This window comes from Zalophus californianus, chromosome 13, assembly GCF_009762305.2.
Source record: "Zalophus californianus isolate mZalCal1 chromosome 13, mZalCal1.pri.v2, whole genome shotgun sequence".
Classification (NCBI taxonomy): domain Eukaryota; kingdom Metazoa; phylum Chordata; class Mammalia; order Carnivora; family Otariidae; genus Zalophus; species Zalophus californianus.
Window position 1 is genome coordinate 94,960,108 of NC_045607.1, and position 15,236 is coordinate 94,975,343.

Here is a 15,236-nt window from a genome sequence, read left to right on the forward strand (position 1 = left end):
TTGTGCTATGAAACATAATCACTTTTATCTTAAACTACCACACAAACTAGATTTTAAATAATTTTGAGGGTAGTCAAAAAATACTCCATATATGTAAGGTGGGGTGGAGGGTTTGAACATCCAGGTCAGCAATGGGTAAATAGTCTTGTTCTTCCTAGTGACGGCCCCCAACTATGGCACTTCTGGCACCCTGGGCTGGATTGCTCTGGGGCTGGGGTGGGGGATGAGCTGTTCTTTCTTTTGCAGAAGGTCTCTGCCCTCAAAACGACAGGAGCACCTGCACCCCCACTCCCACAGTGCGACACCAACAATGCAGACACTGCCAATGTGGGGGGTACAAGTGGGGAGGGTGGAGTCTCGTGGCAGCTGGTTGAGAACAATGCTTTACAGGAAATTTACTTAATTTCTAAAATCTGACCCAAGTTTGGAAACTTGGAGCAAAACAGTTACTTTTGTTTTGTAAAACTATAGGGACAAGATCAAATTGTGTTTAATATAATAGAAGGTGGATTGCCTGAGTGGCTCAGTTGGTTGAGCATCCCAACTCCTGATCTCAGCTCAGGTTTTGATCTCAGGGTTGTGAATTCAAGCCCTGCATTGGGCCCCATGCTGGGTGTGGAGCCTAATTTAAAAAACAAAACAAATAAAATAAAGAATAAAAGTTAACCACCAGTAGTGATGACAGAATGAGCCCAGGGATGCAGAGCTTTGAGTCAGAAGGACAAAACCAGAAATCCAGTTCCATTTATAGTCCTGGGAAGTCACAATCTCTTTGAGTATGCCTCCTCAACTACAAAGGGTAGTGATGACAATACTCATCAGCCATGAGGATTAAATGACAAAATGTATGTGAATTTTCACAGAATGAGAATAATACTAAAATTTGTATGGTACCACAGAAGACTCTGAATAGCCAAAGCAATCTTGAGATAGAACAAAGCTGGAGGTACCACAATCCTAGATTTCAAGGTACCCCACAAAGCTATACTAATCAAACAGTATGGTACTGGCACAAAAACAGACTCATAGATCCATGGAACAAATTACGAGCCCAGAAATAAAGTCATGCTTGTATGATTAATTACCATACAACAAAGGAGACACGAATATGCAATGGGGAAAAGACAGTCTCTTCAATAAATGGTGCTGGGAAAATAGGACAGCTACATGCAAAAGAATGAAACTGGGCCACTTTCTTACAGCACACACAAAAACAAAGTAAAAATGGATTAAAAACCTAAATCTGAGACCGGAAACCGTAAAATTCCTGAAAGAAAATATAGGCAGTAATATCTTGAATATCGGCCATAGCAACATATTTATAGATTTTTCTCCTGAGGCAAGGGAAACAAAAGCAAAAAAAAAAACAAACTATTGGGACTACATCAAAATAAAAAACTCTGCACACCGAAGGAAGCCACCAAAAAAAAAAAAAAAAAAAAAGGCAATCTACTGAATGGGAGGAGATATTTGCAAATGACATATCTGATAAGGGTTAGTATCCAAAATATATAAAGAACTAATACAACTCAACACCCAAAAAGCAAACCATCCTATTAAAAAATGGGCAGAGGACCTGAAGAGATATTTTTACATAAAGATGCCAACAGACACACGAAAATACGTTCAACATCACTCACCAGGGAAAAGCAAATCTAAATCATAACGAGATATCACCTCACACCTGTCTGAATGGCTAAAATCATGAAGATAAGAAATAATAAGTGTTGATGAGGATGTGGAGAAAAAGAAACCTAATTCTACTGTTGGTGGGAATGTAAATTCATGTGGCCAATGTGGAAACAGTATGGAGGTGCCTCAAATTGAAAGCCGAAGTACCACATGATCCAATAATTCCTCTACTGGGTATTTACCCAAAGAAAATGAAAACACTAATTTGTAAAGATATATGCACCCCTCTGTTTACTGCAGCATTACTTACAATAGCCACGATATGGAAGCCACCCACATGTCACTAGATGAGTGGATAAAGAAGATGTGGTATATATAAACAATGGAGTATTATCCATAAAAAAGAATGAAATTGTACAGTTAGTGACAACATGAACAGACCTTGAGGGTATTATGCTAAGTAAAATAAGTCAGAGAAAGACAAATACCCTATGATTTCACTCATATGTGGAATTTATGAAACACATGAACAGATAGCTTTAAATACAAAGAATGAATTGGTGGCTGCCCGAGGGGAGGTGGATGGATCAATTGGTAATAGGTAAAGGGGATTAAGAGGTACAGAGTTCCAATTATAAGGTAAGTCAGTCATGGGGATGAAAAGTACAGCACAGGGAATATAGTCAACGATACTGCAACAAAGTGCGCAGATGGTGACTACACTTACTGAGGTGAGCACTGAGTAATGTACAGACCTGTCAAATCACTATGTTGTACATCTGAAATTAAAAGAACACTGTGTGTCAACTATACTTCAATTAAAAAAACAAAGTATGTGAAACTGCTTTGTAAACCGTCAAGGTTCATAAAATATGAGTAACTATTATACTGGAAAATTACTGACTAATGAGACAAATTAAAGATTATGAAGCCATTAACATGAAGAGAGTATATTACAATGATAATCACTTCAAAATTAAAATATTCTAAAGTTCCAATAGTTTCAGTAATTCATTTTGCTGTATCATAAAAATAAAATTGTGATATCCTACCACTTATAAGAACATTAAGTAAAAGTCAAATGTTCACTAAAGTTGTTAAGAATCCAGGTCTTAAAATTAATAGTTCAATCATAAGGTTAACAAAGAGATCAGTCTATTATCTCAGTAGTAGAGCTAAAGTAGCTAAGTTTATCTTTTTCTAAAAAGACAAAACAAAGTATTTTTAAATGCTGGAAATGATTCCTGAAATCGCTGCAGTTAATTTCCTGTTGTTAATGTTGTTTTTCATCCCACAGCTGTTAACCATTTTTGGTTATAAGTTTACAAAACACAAATCACTAATAAAAATCATAAACAACCAAACTGAATTGAAAGTTTTCTGCCACAAACCCATTCTATGGTAAATGTAAAATATTACTCACTTGAAATCCATTGAAGTTTGGAAATAAATCACGACACCTTACTGGGCTTATTAAGGACTTCAAGACAGAAAAAAAATCTCAAAGACCATCCATCCATATTTTCTCCCAAATACTATAATAAAAATGATCACGGAATTCATGGAAAAAACATACTTTTTGAAAATCACTTGAAGTCACTAAAACTAAAGTTTATTTTTTAAAGATTTATTTATTTGAGAGAGAGAGTGAGAGTTTGAGTGGAAGAGGCAGAGAGAATCTCAAGCAGACTCTGTGCCAAGTGCAGAGCCCAATGTGGGTCTCGATCTCATGACCCTGCGATCTGGACCTGAGCTGAAACCAAGAGTCAGATGCTTAACCGACTGCGCCACCCAGGGGCCCCTAAAGTTTTGTGTGGTTTTTTTTTTAATCAATTGTGTTCCTCTTTAAACTACTGCATTCTTTTTCTTTCCTTCATAACTCCATCTTTTTTTGAAAGAACTGCCTTCCTTCTGTCCTCATCACCTCTATGCTCACACAGTCCTTAACCTATTGCACCTGACTTACCAATTCTCTGTTTTCCCCAAATCATACTGTGTGAATAAGCCTGAACAGCACTTTCACCTGCACTCACTCACGTAACCCTCATAGTACTGTACTACGTACGAGGCAGGTACCTGTACCTGTTTTTCAGGTGTTGAAACAGGAAAACAAGTTTAAATAACCGTACCAGATCCAGGACTCAATCCTCACCTTTACTCATGATGATACACTTGCTTGGTCAGTGCTCATCCCTACAAAACTCTGTATGGCGCTTACTTCCAGAGAGTCTTTGCTACTTGGCTTCCAGAGACACCATCTTTCAGGCTGCTCTTTAGTGACTAGTGTCCCCCAATATCCTTTTGGCCTCTTTTCTCTGTCCCCAGTACAGTCTTGTCCATTTCCACGCATTCAGCCATAACCTTTAAGGGAAGGCCTGTGAAGCCCACTTCTCAATGTGGGCCTCACTCGGGAGTAACTAACTCTTAAAAGCACACACAAACATCTGGAGCTTTAACACTCACTCAAAATCAATCCTAAACAATTTCTTCAGACTGTCACCATCCCTGTCGGCCTTTTCTTTCCCAGTTGTTCAGGTGTATTCTGCCCTCTCACAACTCTGCAAGTCCTGCCGCCCTGACACACCCTCCTTGTCATTCTCACTATGTCACAACTGCTTTATTTCCTAGTTGGAATATCAAAATCAGTTCCTGGCCTCATTTTGCCAATCCAACTCTAATATGATCAATCAAACAGACCCACATGCTAGCTGGATTAATTACAGTTAGTCCCCAAATGGAAAGCCTGAATTACAGAAATTTTTTTTTTTTTTGACAAGAGACACAGCGAGAGAGGGAACACAAGCAGGGGGAGTGGGAGAGGGAGAAGCAGGCTTCCCGCCGAGCAGGGAGCCCGATGCGGGGCTCGATCCCAGGACCCTGGGACCATGACCTGAGCCGAAGGCAGACGCTTAACGACTGAGCCACCCAGGTGCCCTGCCCTTTTCTTTTATTAGAAACTTCTTAACCTACGTTTCAAGACTGTCCATGATCTCCATTTGAAAATAATGATTTAAAAAATTTTAATTCCCACAACTAACATAGTGTTCTATTAGTTTCAGGTGTCTAATATAGTGATTCAACAATTCTATATATTATCAGTGCTCATCACAATAAATGTACTCTTAAACCCTGTCACCTACTCAAATAATGATTTTTGAGCTTTTTATTTCATGCTTATACCTTTTTATGCCCCATCCCCAGGATAACTATTGTTTCTCACATATACTCCATACTTTCTGGCTTCTCTGTACTTGTGATGCCATCCTTTGCATCCACCAAAATCAAACACGACCTCAAACATCAGTGTCAAAAGTCACTCCCCCAGCAACGCTTCCTGGATTCAGAGCAGATGTGGCTTCTCCACCCCACCCAAATCTTCCCAGTACTTTGTGCCTCTCTTTTGCACTAATCACAGTCTAACTTAGCTCAGCTGTTTATTCCTTGATCTCTTCCCACATTGTCCAGAGGGCTTTAGCCATCCTGGGTGCAAGTGTTGCTTCCCTGTCTGTGCCCAACCCTCACCAAAGGCTAGCACACTGCCTTGGCTCAATACATGTTTCTGAATTAAATCACTGAGGGGAAAGAAAGAACTTTTATCCTTACCATAGGACACGATGATGCATTTTTATCCTGCACATCTTTCTTCCTGGTGGTTGACCATCCCTCCAGCTCTGCTGCAGACGGTGTGCTCTACGATAGTCAGAGGGCAGATCCCCTAGGGCACTCAGTGTTATGGTGGGGATTCAGGACAGTTCCTATCACAGGATCTGGGCAGCTTCGAAACAGACCCTCCTTCCCAATCAGCTCTGATGAGCGCTGAAGCAAGATGTGCATTCCCAGCAGTGAACATGGAGATAAAGAGAAGTGCTTTAAAAGGAACCCTTCCATACACAGAGGAAGAGCCTAAAGAGGGGCCAAAAAGGCAGAAAACAGGGACAAATCAGGGCAAGGGGCAAAAGCAATGTGCCATTCCCAGTTTTCCATGCAGGGCACAATCAGTCATGTGAAGTCCTGATATTAAGACTTGCATTTTGAGTCCTTTTGTTACGGAAAATACAACAGAAGCAAAAGTAGACAAAACAATATAATGAATTTCCATGTACTTCTCAGTTTCAAAACTTATCAACTCATAGCCAATCCTATTCATTTATATTCCCATGTTATTTTAATAACAGCTTTATTGAGAAATTTAAAGAACACAGTTCAGGTTTTTAATCTTTTTTTTTTAAGATTTATTTATTTATTTAGAGAGAGAAACAAAGTGAGTGCATGTGAGCCAGGGGAGAGGCAGAGAGAGAGAGAGAGAATCTCAAGCAGACTCCCTGCTGAGCATGGAGCCCCATGCTGGGCTCGATCCCACAACCATGAGATCAAGACCTGAGCCCTGATCAAGAGTTGGATGCTTAACTGACTGAGCCACCCGGGTGCCCCAGTTCGGTGCTTTTTAGTGTATTCAGGGTAAGCATCATCACCACAATCAATTTCAGAATATTTCATCACTCCAAAAAGAAACCCTTTACCCGCTGAAGGTTATGCTCCACCTTAGGTAACTGCAAATCCACGTTCTGTCTCTATGAGTTTTCCTATTCTGGATGCTTGATATAAATGGAATCATTAAATATGCGGTGTTTTGTGTCTGGTTTCTTCCATTCAGCATGTTTTCAAGGTCCATCCATGCTGCAGCTGTGTCTAGACTACATTCCTGTTTATCACTGAGTAACATTCCACTCTCTGGATGGCCCACATTCACTGATCCACTCATCAGGTGGTGGACATACAGTTTCCTTTCCTTGGCTCTTATGAATAATACTGCTATAAATACTTGCATATTATAAGGTTTCTGTAGACATCAGTCTTCACTTTTCTTGGGTACATACTTAGAAGTGTAATTGGCAGGTCAAATGGCAACTTTGTGATGAACTTTTTGGGCACTGTGGACTACTTTCCACAGTGGCTGTACCATTTTACATTCCTATCAGCAACACACACACACACACACACACACACACACACACACACACACGTTACAATTTCTTCACACCCTCACCAATAGTTACTGTCTTTCCGTTGATTTTTGTTGTAGTGCATCCTCTCATTTGCAGCCACGCTAGAGACGGATGCGGTAATTCACTGTGGTTTTGATTTGCATTTTCCTGATGACTGGTGATGTCAAACACCTCTTCTGGTGTTCAGTGACCATTTGTTATCTTCTTTGGAGAAATGTCTGTTCAGATCCTTGCCCCATTTTTAAATTGGTTGTTGCTGTTATTCTCCATCTATTCCAGACACAAGTCCTTTATCAGATACAGAACCTGCAAAATTTTTCTCCCATTTTGTAGGTTGTTGTTCCACCTTCTTGATAGTATCTTTTGGCACAGGAAAAAAAATTTTAATTTTGGTTTTGATTAAATTTCTTTTGTTTCTTCTGCTTTTGGTGTCACAACTGAGAAACTGTTGTCTAATCCGAGGTCATAAAAACGTACATCTATGTTTTCTCCTAATATTCAGAAGTCTTTGCTCTTACACTTAGGTCTGTGTTCCATTTTGAGTTAATTTTTGCATGTGGCATGATGCGGATCAGGATGCAAACCATGCTCATTACCCCAGAGGCTCTTCCACACCCTTCCTAGTCCACACTCCCACTTCCCCCAGCAAACATCATTAACTCGCTCCAATCAGAACTTTGCCACCAGCAGCACAGCCCTCTTAAATTTTTTTTTATAAATTTTCTTAATAACTGTTAACCCTAACAACTGATTTACATAAGTTATGGCAGTTCTGCTTCCTGGGTCCATAAACCCTCTCACCCATATGTCTAATCATTTCAATACTTTGAAGAAACCAAAGTATTCTTCTCACCTAAAGGTAATTGCAGCAATATTATATAATTCCACAGAAAACGCGGAGGATGTCAGACTACTAAGTCTCAAAGGTGACTCCAAGAATTCTCAGATGGTATTAAAGAAAGGGGTTGGCTATGAAGTGGTAACCCCCAAATAACAGAAAGACAAAGATAAGGTGGCATATAGAACACGGGGAACCTTGGATCTAGAAGCAGCCTCATTAAATTTCTAGGATGAGTGAATTGCTTCCCCAGAGGGAAGAGGTGACTTCACACCTGTGACTCATGAGAAGCCTCTGGGGTTGGTTAGCACCTGTCTGTGACCCTACAGCTATAGGCGTTCTACTGACTGTGCATTCTAAGACGACTCTACTTCCCCACATATCTTAAAAGATACATATTTCTAAATATTTCCCCCCAAAATGAGCCCATTAAATTTATTAGACAGATTACCTAATTTTCACCATGGGAGGGCAGTCTTATTCTAATATGCCATAGAAGTCTGAAAATAAAGACAAGAAAGCTAGACATATTTTATTATTTTTTTTTAAGATTTATTTATTTATTTATTAGAGAGAGAGAGGGGCAGAGCACAATCAAGGGGGGAACGGCAGAGGCAGAGGGAGAAGCAGGCTCCCCGCCAAGCAAGGAGCCTGATGTGGGGCTGGATCCCAGGACCCTGCGATCATGACTTGAGCCAAGGGCAGATGCTTAACCGACTGAGTAACCCAGATGTCCCAGCTAGACATATTTTAAAATAATCTTAAACACTACTTTCACATTTTAAAAAGGTGAACAATGACACTTATCTAGAAGCAGAAATTGTCATACATGATCTGACTAATAAAAAATATACTTAGGAAAACAAAGGAATGGCATATTTGAAAATGGGACAAGCAGCATTATGCTTTGTATACTTATAAAATATCTAAGTATCCTCACTAGACTATCAAACCTTACAAGAAAAAAAATAGCCTCTAGCACTTACCTAGTCCATACTATATGGCAACAACAAAGTAAGCATTTAACAAAAAAATTTTTTTAAGATTTTATTTATTTATTTGACAGAGAGAGTGAGAGAGCACAAAGAAGGGGGAGCAGAAGGAGAGGAAGAAGGAGGCTCCCCGCCAAGCAGGGAGCCCGATGTGGGGCTCGATCCCAAGGACCCTGGGACCATGACCTGAGCCGAAGGCAGATGCTTAACCCTCTGAGCCACCCAGATGCCCCCAAAGTAAGCATTTTAAGTGCAATGTTCCAATACCAAGCACTTAATCATGTTAACTTATTATGGTACACATGCACACACCAATCCCCAAAATCATAGAGAAATGCAAGGCTTGCAACAACGAAAATGATTTGGGGAAAACAAAGTTGGAGGATGTATACTACCTACTGGCACAACATAATGTAAAGCTGCTGTTAACCAGGAAGGCAACAATGGGACTTTGAGAATCTAGAAACTGAGAATGTAGTATTGAGAATCTAGAAACAGACCTGTACATTCATGGTTAATTGATTTTTGACAAAGAAACCCAGGTAACTCAATGGGGAAATAATCATCTTCTCAACACATTATCCTGAGAGAGTTGAATATTCACATGCAGAAAACTGAACTCAGACCTTAACCTCACAATGCATACAAAAACTAACTCAAAATAGATCATGGACCTAAATGTAAGAGATGAAACTACAAACCTCTATAAGAACATAATAAATCTTTAACTGCTTACTCAGCCAATTAATTCTTCAACTTGACACCAAAAGCCATAAAACAACAATAAAAGAAAAAGATAATTTGGGCTTTCCAAAAATAATGTGTGTCAAAAGATACTATTAAGAAAATGAAAACTTGGGGCACCTGGGTGGCTCAGTCGTTAAGCGTCTGCCTTCGCTCAGGTCATGATCCCAGGGTCCTGGGATCGAGCCCCGCATCAGGCTCCCTGCTCAGCTGGAAGCCCGCTTCTCCCTCTCCCACTTCCCCTGCTTGTGTTCCCTCTCTCGTTGTGTCTCTCTCTGTCAAATAAATAAATAAAATCTTAAAAAAAAAAAAAAAGAAAGAAAATGAAAACTTGGGCGCCTGGGTGGCTCAGTCGTTAAGCGTCTGCCTTCAGCTCAGGTCATGATCCCGGGATCCTGGGATTGAGCCCAGCACTGAGCTCCCTGCTCAGTGGGAAGCCTGCATCTCCCTCTCCCACTACCCCTGCTCGTGTTCCTGCTCTCGCTATCTCTCTCTCTGTCAAATAAATAAATAAAATCTTAAAAAAAAAAAGAAAAGAAAAGAAAGAAAGAAAATGAAAACTTGTGGGGCGCCTGGGTAGCTCAATTGGTTGAGCGTCTGCCTTTGGCTCAGGTCATGATCAGCGGGGAGTCTGCTTCCCCTTCTGCTTGTGCGCGTGTTCTCTCTCAAATAAATAAATAAATAAAATCTTTGAAAAAATGTTTAAAAAAAAGAAAATGAAAACTTGTGTCATGGATGGGAAGAAAAAAGATTGTAAGCCATATATCTGATAAAAAGATTTCTATTCAGAATGTATAAAGAACCCTTGCACTCATAATAAGACAAACGACCTAATTAAAAACAGGCAAGGGGTGCCGGGCTGGCTCAGCTGGTGGAGCATGTAACCCTTGATCTCGGGGTTATAAGCCCCACATTTGATGTAGAGATAAAAATAAAATCATACAAAAAATAAAACAGGCAAAATTTTATATACAGGTTTAATTTAATTATCAAAATTCCAGCAAGGCTTTTTGTAGATATAGACAAGATTATTGCCAAACTTATGTGGAAAGGCAGAGGCACCAGAATAGCCCAAACAATTCTGAAACAAAGGGAGGAATCATCCTCACTGATTTCAAGGGGGCACCAAATGCTGAGGAGGGTGTAGAAAAAGTGGGTCTCTCATTCTTCATGAGTGGGAATTTAAAATGGTATAGTCACTTTGAAAAGTAGTTCAGCAGATTGTTTCAAACTAAACGTGTGCTTACCAGAAGACCTAGCAATTACACTCCTAGGCATTTACCCCAGAGAGATGTAGACATGTTCACATAAAAACCTGTGTGTGACTGTTCATAGCAACTTTATTAGGAATAGCTCCAACCGGGAGCAGCCCAGAGGGACTTCAGCGGATGAGTGGTTACACAGGCTGGGACCAGCCTTACTACTCGGTAATAGAAAGGAATGAACTATTGGTATACAACCTGATCAACAACCTGGATGGATCTCCAGAGAGTTATGCTGAGTGAAAAAAAGTCAATTCCAAAAGGTTACATATTCTGTTATTCCAGTTATATAATATTCTTGAAATGACAAAATTATAGAAACAGATTAGCAGTTGCCAGGAGCTAGGGATGGGAGGGAGAAAAACAAAGAGATTCTGTGGCTATAAAAGGTAACATGTGGAACCCCTGCAAGGGTGTAAATGTTCTCCCTTCACCTGTTTCACCCTCAATATCCTGGGTATGATAATGTACCACAGTTTTGCAAGATGTTATCATTAGAAGAAACCAGGGCATAGCATACATGAGATCTCTTTGTACTATTTCTTACAAATGTGTCTATCATTATCTCAAAGTAACATTTTTAACGAAAAAAATCAATCAAGAAGTACTGACTATAATTGAATGCAAGGTATTGGATAAATCAACACCAGGGACCACATTAAGGATGGTTTTATAAAATAACCAGATAGTTCACAGACAGCTCACGGGGAAAGAATGGAATGTCCAGGGGCGCCTGGGTGGCTCAGTTTGGTTAAGCATCTGCCTTCGGCTCAGGTCGAGATCCCAGGGTCCTGGGATTGAGCCCGGCATCAGGCTCCCTGCTCCGCGGGAAGCCTGTTCTCCTTCTCCCACTGCCCCTGCCTGTGTTCCCTCTCTCGCTGTGTCTCTTCCTGTCAAAAAAATTAAATAAAATCTTAAAAAAAAAAAAGAATGGAATGTCCAGAAATGACCTATCAGCAGTGGGAATGGTAGCCTTTTACACTGGACAGGGAAGGCGGCTGTTCAATGAATGCTACTGGGACATGGGCAGAGCTGCCTGCAAAACAGGAGGTAACACTGTACAAGATCTATAAATTCTGACAAATCAGAGATTTAAATGCAAACACTAAAAACAACAAAGAAAACATAGTGGTCCGAGAAGAAACTGTGGAAACCAATGGGAGAATTTTCTGACAATGCAGAAGTGCGGAAGGTGGTTCTAACTCTGACATAAGAAGCCGGAGGGCCTTAAGTAGAAATACAATAAGCTCAACAACATGAAGTCTTATGGCAAAACTTATGAACAAAGACAAATACAAATGACAAACTGGAAAATAACACCTTCGAGTCATAGCTCAGAGGCCTAATTTCCCTTATAAAGAAATCCTGAAACTCAAAATCAGAGAAGCCACAACACAACAGAAAAAAAAGTAAAAGATATAGATAGCTCCAGAAAAAGAAGCAAACATAGCTGTGAAATCTAATAGATATTCAAACAGACTCACAGTAAGAGTCATTTAACCTCCTCCATCACCAAAGATAAAACCTTAATACACTACACCAAGGAGGATTTTACACAGGTCCCTGGTACTCTGTGGAGAGCAGTTAATTACACACATGCATGCCCAGCCTGCAGATCACTCAAATATATTTACACACATGTACAATGACATATAAAAGGTTATTAAGAGTGGGCGCCTGGGCGGCTCCGTTGGTTAAGTGATTGCCTTCGGCTCAGGTCATGATCCTAGAGTCCTAGGATCGAGTCCCACATTGGGCTCCCTGCTCAGCGGGGAGTTTGCTTCTCCCTCTGACCCTCCTCCCTCTCATGCTCTCTCTCATTCTCTCTCTCTCAAATAAATAAATAAAATCTTTTTTAAAAAAAGGTTAATAACTGCATCAATGTTTGTATTAGGAAAAGATTAGAAACATGAAAATTTCATGTAAGAATTCTTTTTAAAAATAATTTTTAAATATATATATTTGCTAAATATACACGTAGGTGCATAAAATATCTCTGGAAAGATTCACAAGAAAATGCCAACACTGTATTCTACCAAAGGTCTCAACAGCAGTCAATGTGTCCCCTGGAGTCAGACAACATGGCAGCCCTTAGCAGTGGCCGCTGGGATGGGAACCAGGTGTTCGGGGACAGAAGCTGCAGGAAGAATTTTTGTGGTGTACCACTGTGACATAAGAAATATACATTTGATGTCTGCCCCCAGTTCCTGACAGAGAGGTCCGAAATCACTTGGAATTTCCTGGGTGATAGGCATATCTTTTGTTCTAAGGAGGTGACTCTGGGTGGGCTCCCTGATGGTTTGTGGATGAGGGCTGGTCATGAGAAAGACCTGCCATGATCAGAAGCTTTGAACTTTCAGCCCCGCACCCCCATCCTCTGAGGAAGGAGAGGGGCTAGAAATTGGGCTAATCATCCATCACACCTACGTGAGGAAGCCTAAACAAAAATCCCTAAGGTACAGGGTTCAGAGAGATTCCAGGTTGGCAGGCACATGCATGAGTTGGGAGCAAAGCGTACCGTAATTCCAAGGGGACAGAAGCTCCTGGGCTCAGGGCCCCTCCAGACCTCCTAGCATGTATCCCCTCATCTGGCTTTATACCCATACCCTTTACCATGTGCTTTATTAAATAATAAACCAATAAACATAAGCGTTTGAGTTGTTAGCCATTACAGAAAATTATCTAACCTGAAGACCTACTACTTGTGACTGGCATCCAAAGTGGGGACAGTATTGTGGGAATGAGCCCTTAACCTGTGAAATGTGATGTTAACTCTGGGTAGACAGTGTCAGAATTGAGTTGAACTGTAGGACATTCAGCTGGTGTCTTCATGAAGGAACAGGAAGGAGCAGGGCAACTTGAGGCCAGAAAGCAGCCCAGAAACACAAATCAGCTGGTCCAGGAACAGGCAAGAGGTAGGCTTTCGGAGTTTCCCCAAAGGAGAAGGTCATGTCTGGAATTTATTTTTATTTTTTTTGAATTAATTAAGTGCTACATTTATTCATTTATTTATTTATTAAGATCTATGCTCAACATGGGGCTTGAAATCACGATCCAGAGATCAAGGTCACATGCTTTACCAACTTTGCTAGGCAGGTGCCCCTATGTTTGGAATTTATATTTTTTAAGATTTATGTATTTATTTTAGGGGGAGAGAAAGGGTGGACGGGAGGGGGCAGAGGGAGAAGGAGAGAGAGAGAATCCTCAGGCCAACGCCCCACTGAGTGCGGAGCCCCACGCAGTGCTCAATCCCAGGACCTCAGATCATGATCTGATCACGATCTGGAAACCAAGAGTTGAATGCCTAACCGACTGAGCCACGTAGGCGCCCCTGTTTGGAATTTATTTTAAAATATGAGGCAACACTAGAGGATTTTAAGCAGAGGCACGGTACAATTAGATTTATTTTAATACATAATAAGATGAAAACTGGATTGGAGAAGGAGATGTGTGAACAAGACACCACTGCAACATCTGAGGGAGACATGTCAGTTACTGACCAAGAGACACAGACACACCAAAAAGACGCTCCTGTGCTAGATCACAAAGGACTCAGGAACAGATCCAATTTGAAAGTAAGGGACAGAAGGTGATTTAGATCAGTGGTTCTCAAGTTTTCATGGCACCTTGTAGACCTGTTAAAAATGTAAGTTGTTGGGCCTGCGCTCAGAGCTTCTGGTTCTGAAGGTCTAAGGTATAGAGATGATGCCACCTGAATTTTAAATTAGCAATTCACACACTGATAGATCTCCTGCCACATTTTGGGATGCACTCATTTAAACAACTCCCAACCTTCTGGCTTACAGCAGACAGTGGGTGAAGTTGGGACAGGGACACCATTTATGGGAAAAGAGAACAATGTGGGAAATGGAAGCCGTGAGGGGCACAGGAACAAAGATGGACTCTGTTGGGCACGTGCTATGTCTAGTGTTTGGGCTACTTCTGTAGGGTTGCCTGAATGGTCTTTCTGATGGAAGCAGTTCATCAGCTAAATGTCAAGTGTGCCTCCTAAACGTGATTTGATGTAGAATGCTTTGAGGCTTCCAAGCACGTCAGAAGCCTATGTTGACGGTGACCCTGGCCCTGGCTGCCTCTCTGAGGGTACCCTCCCCCTGCCCAGATCACTCAGCCCCAGCCATACTGTCTTTTTCCTTTTGATACCATTGTGGCTTGCTCCCTCACTATATTCAGGTCTCTGCTAAACTATCTAAAATAGTAATTTCCTTTCTTAAAAATTTATTAAATAGATTTAATCTTTTAGAGCAGTTTTTAGGTCCACAGTAAAACTGAGAAGGTACATCGATTTCCCATTTCTTTCTTAGCAACTCTGGTGCTGCAAGGTACTCCAGGCTCATCTTGTATGTTCGTGCCTCAGTCCTGGAATCAGCCATTTCTTCAAGGAGCCTGGTTTCCTTTATGGCAGAAGGTGACAGAAGCCAAGAACTGGGGGCACCTGGGTGGCTCAGTCGGTTAAGCATCCGACTCTTGATTTCGGCTCAGGTCATGATCTCGGGGTCGTGGGATTGAGTGAGTCCTGTGCTCAGCTCTGAGTCCGCTTGAGAGTCTCTTTCCGTCTCCCTCTGCTCCTGCCCCCGGCACGCACACACACTCTCTCTCTCAAATAAATACATAAAATCTTAAAAAAGAAGCAGCAGCAGCCAAGATCTGGGTGCTGGGTGTTTGCTCTATGCCCTCCCAGCCGACTGAGCCAGGAGACAGGTGTGGGTACACTGGCCCATGCACACACACATCTACAGACATT

The 15,236-nt window shown here is 41.1% G+C and overlaps 1 protein-coding gene across 6 annotated transcripts in view; it reads right to left on the reverse strand.

The window, feature by feature from the left end:
• The window catches only part of LOC113933973 (centromere protein P), a 228,381-nt gene that overhangs the window by 109,215 nt on the left and 103,930 nt on the right, over positions 1–15,236 (reverse strand). The window lies entirely within an intron of this gene.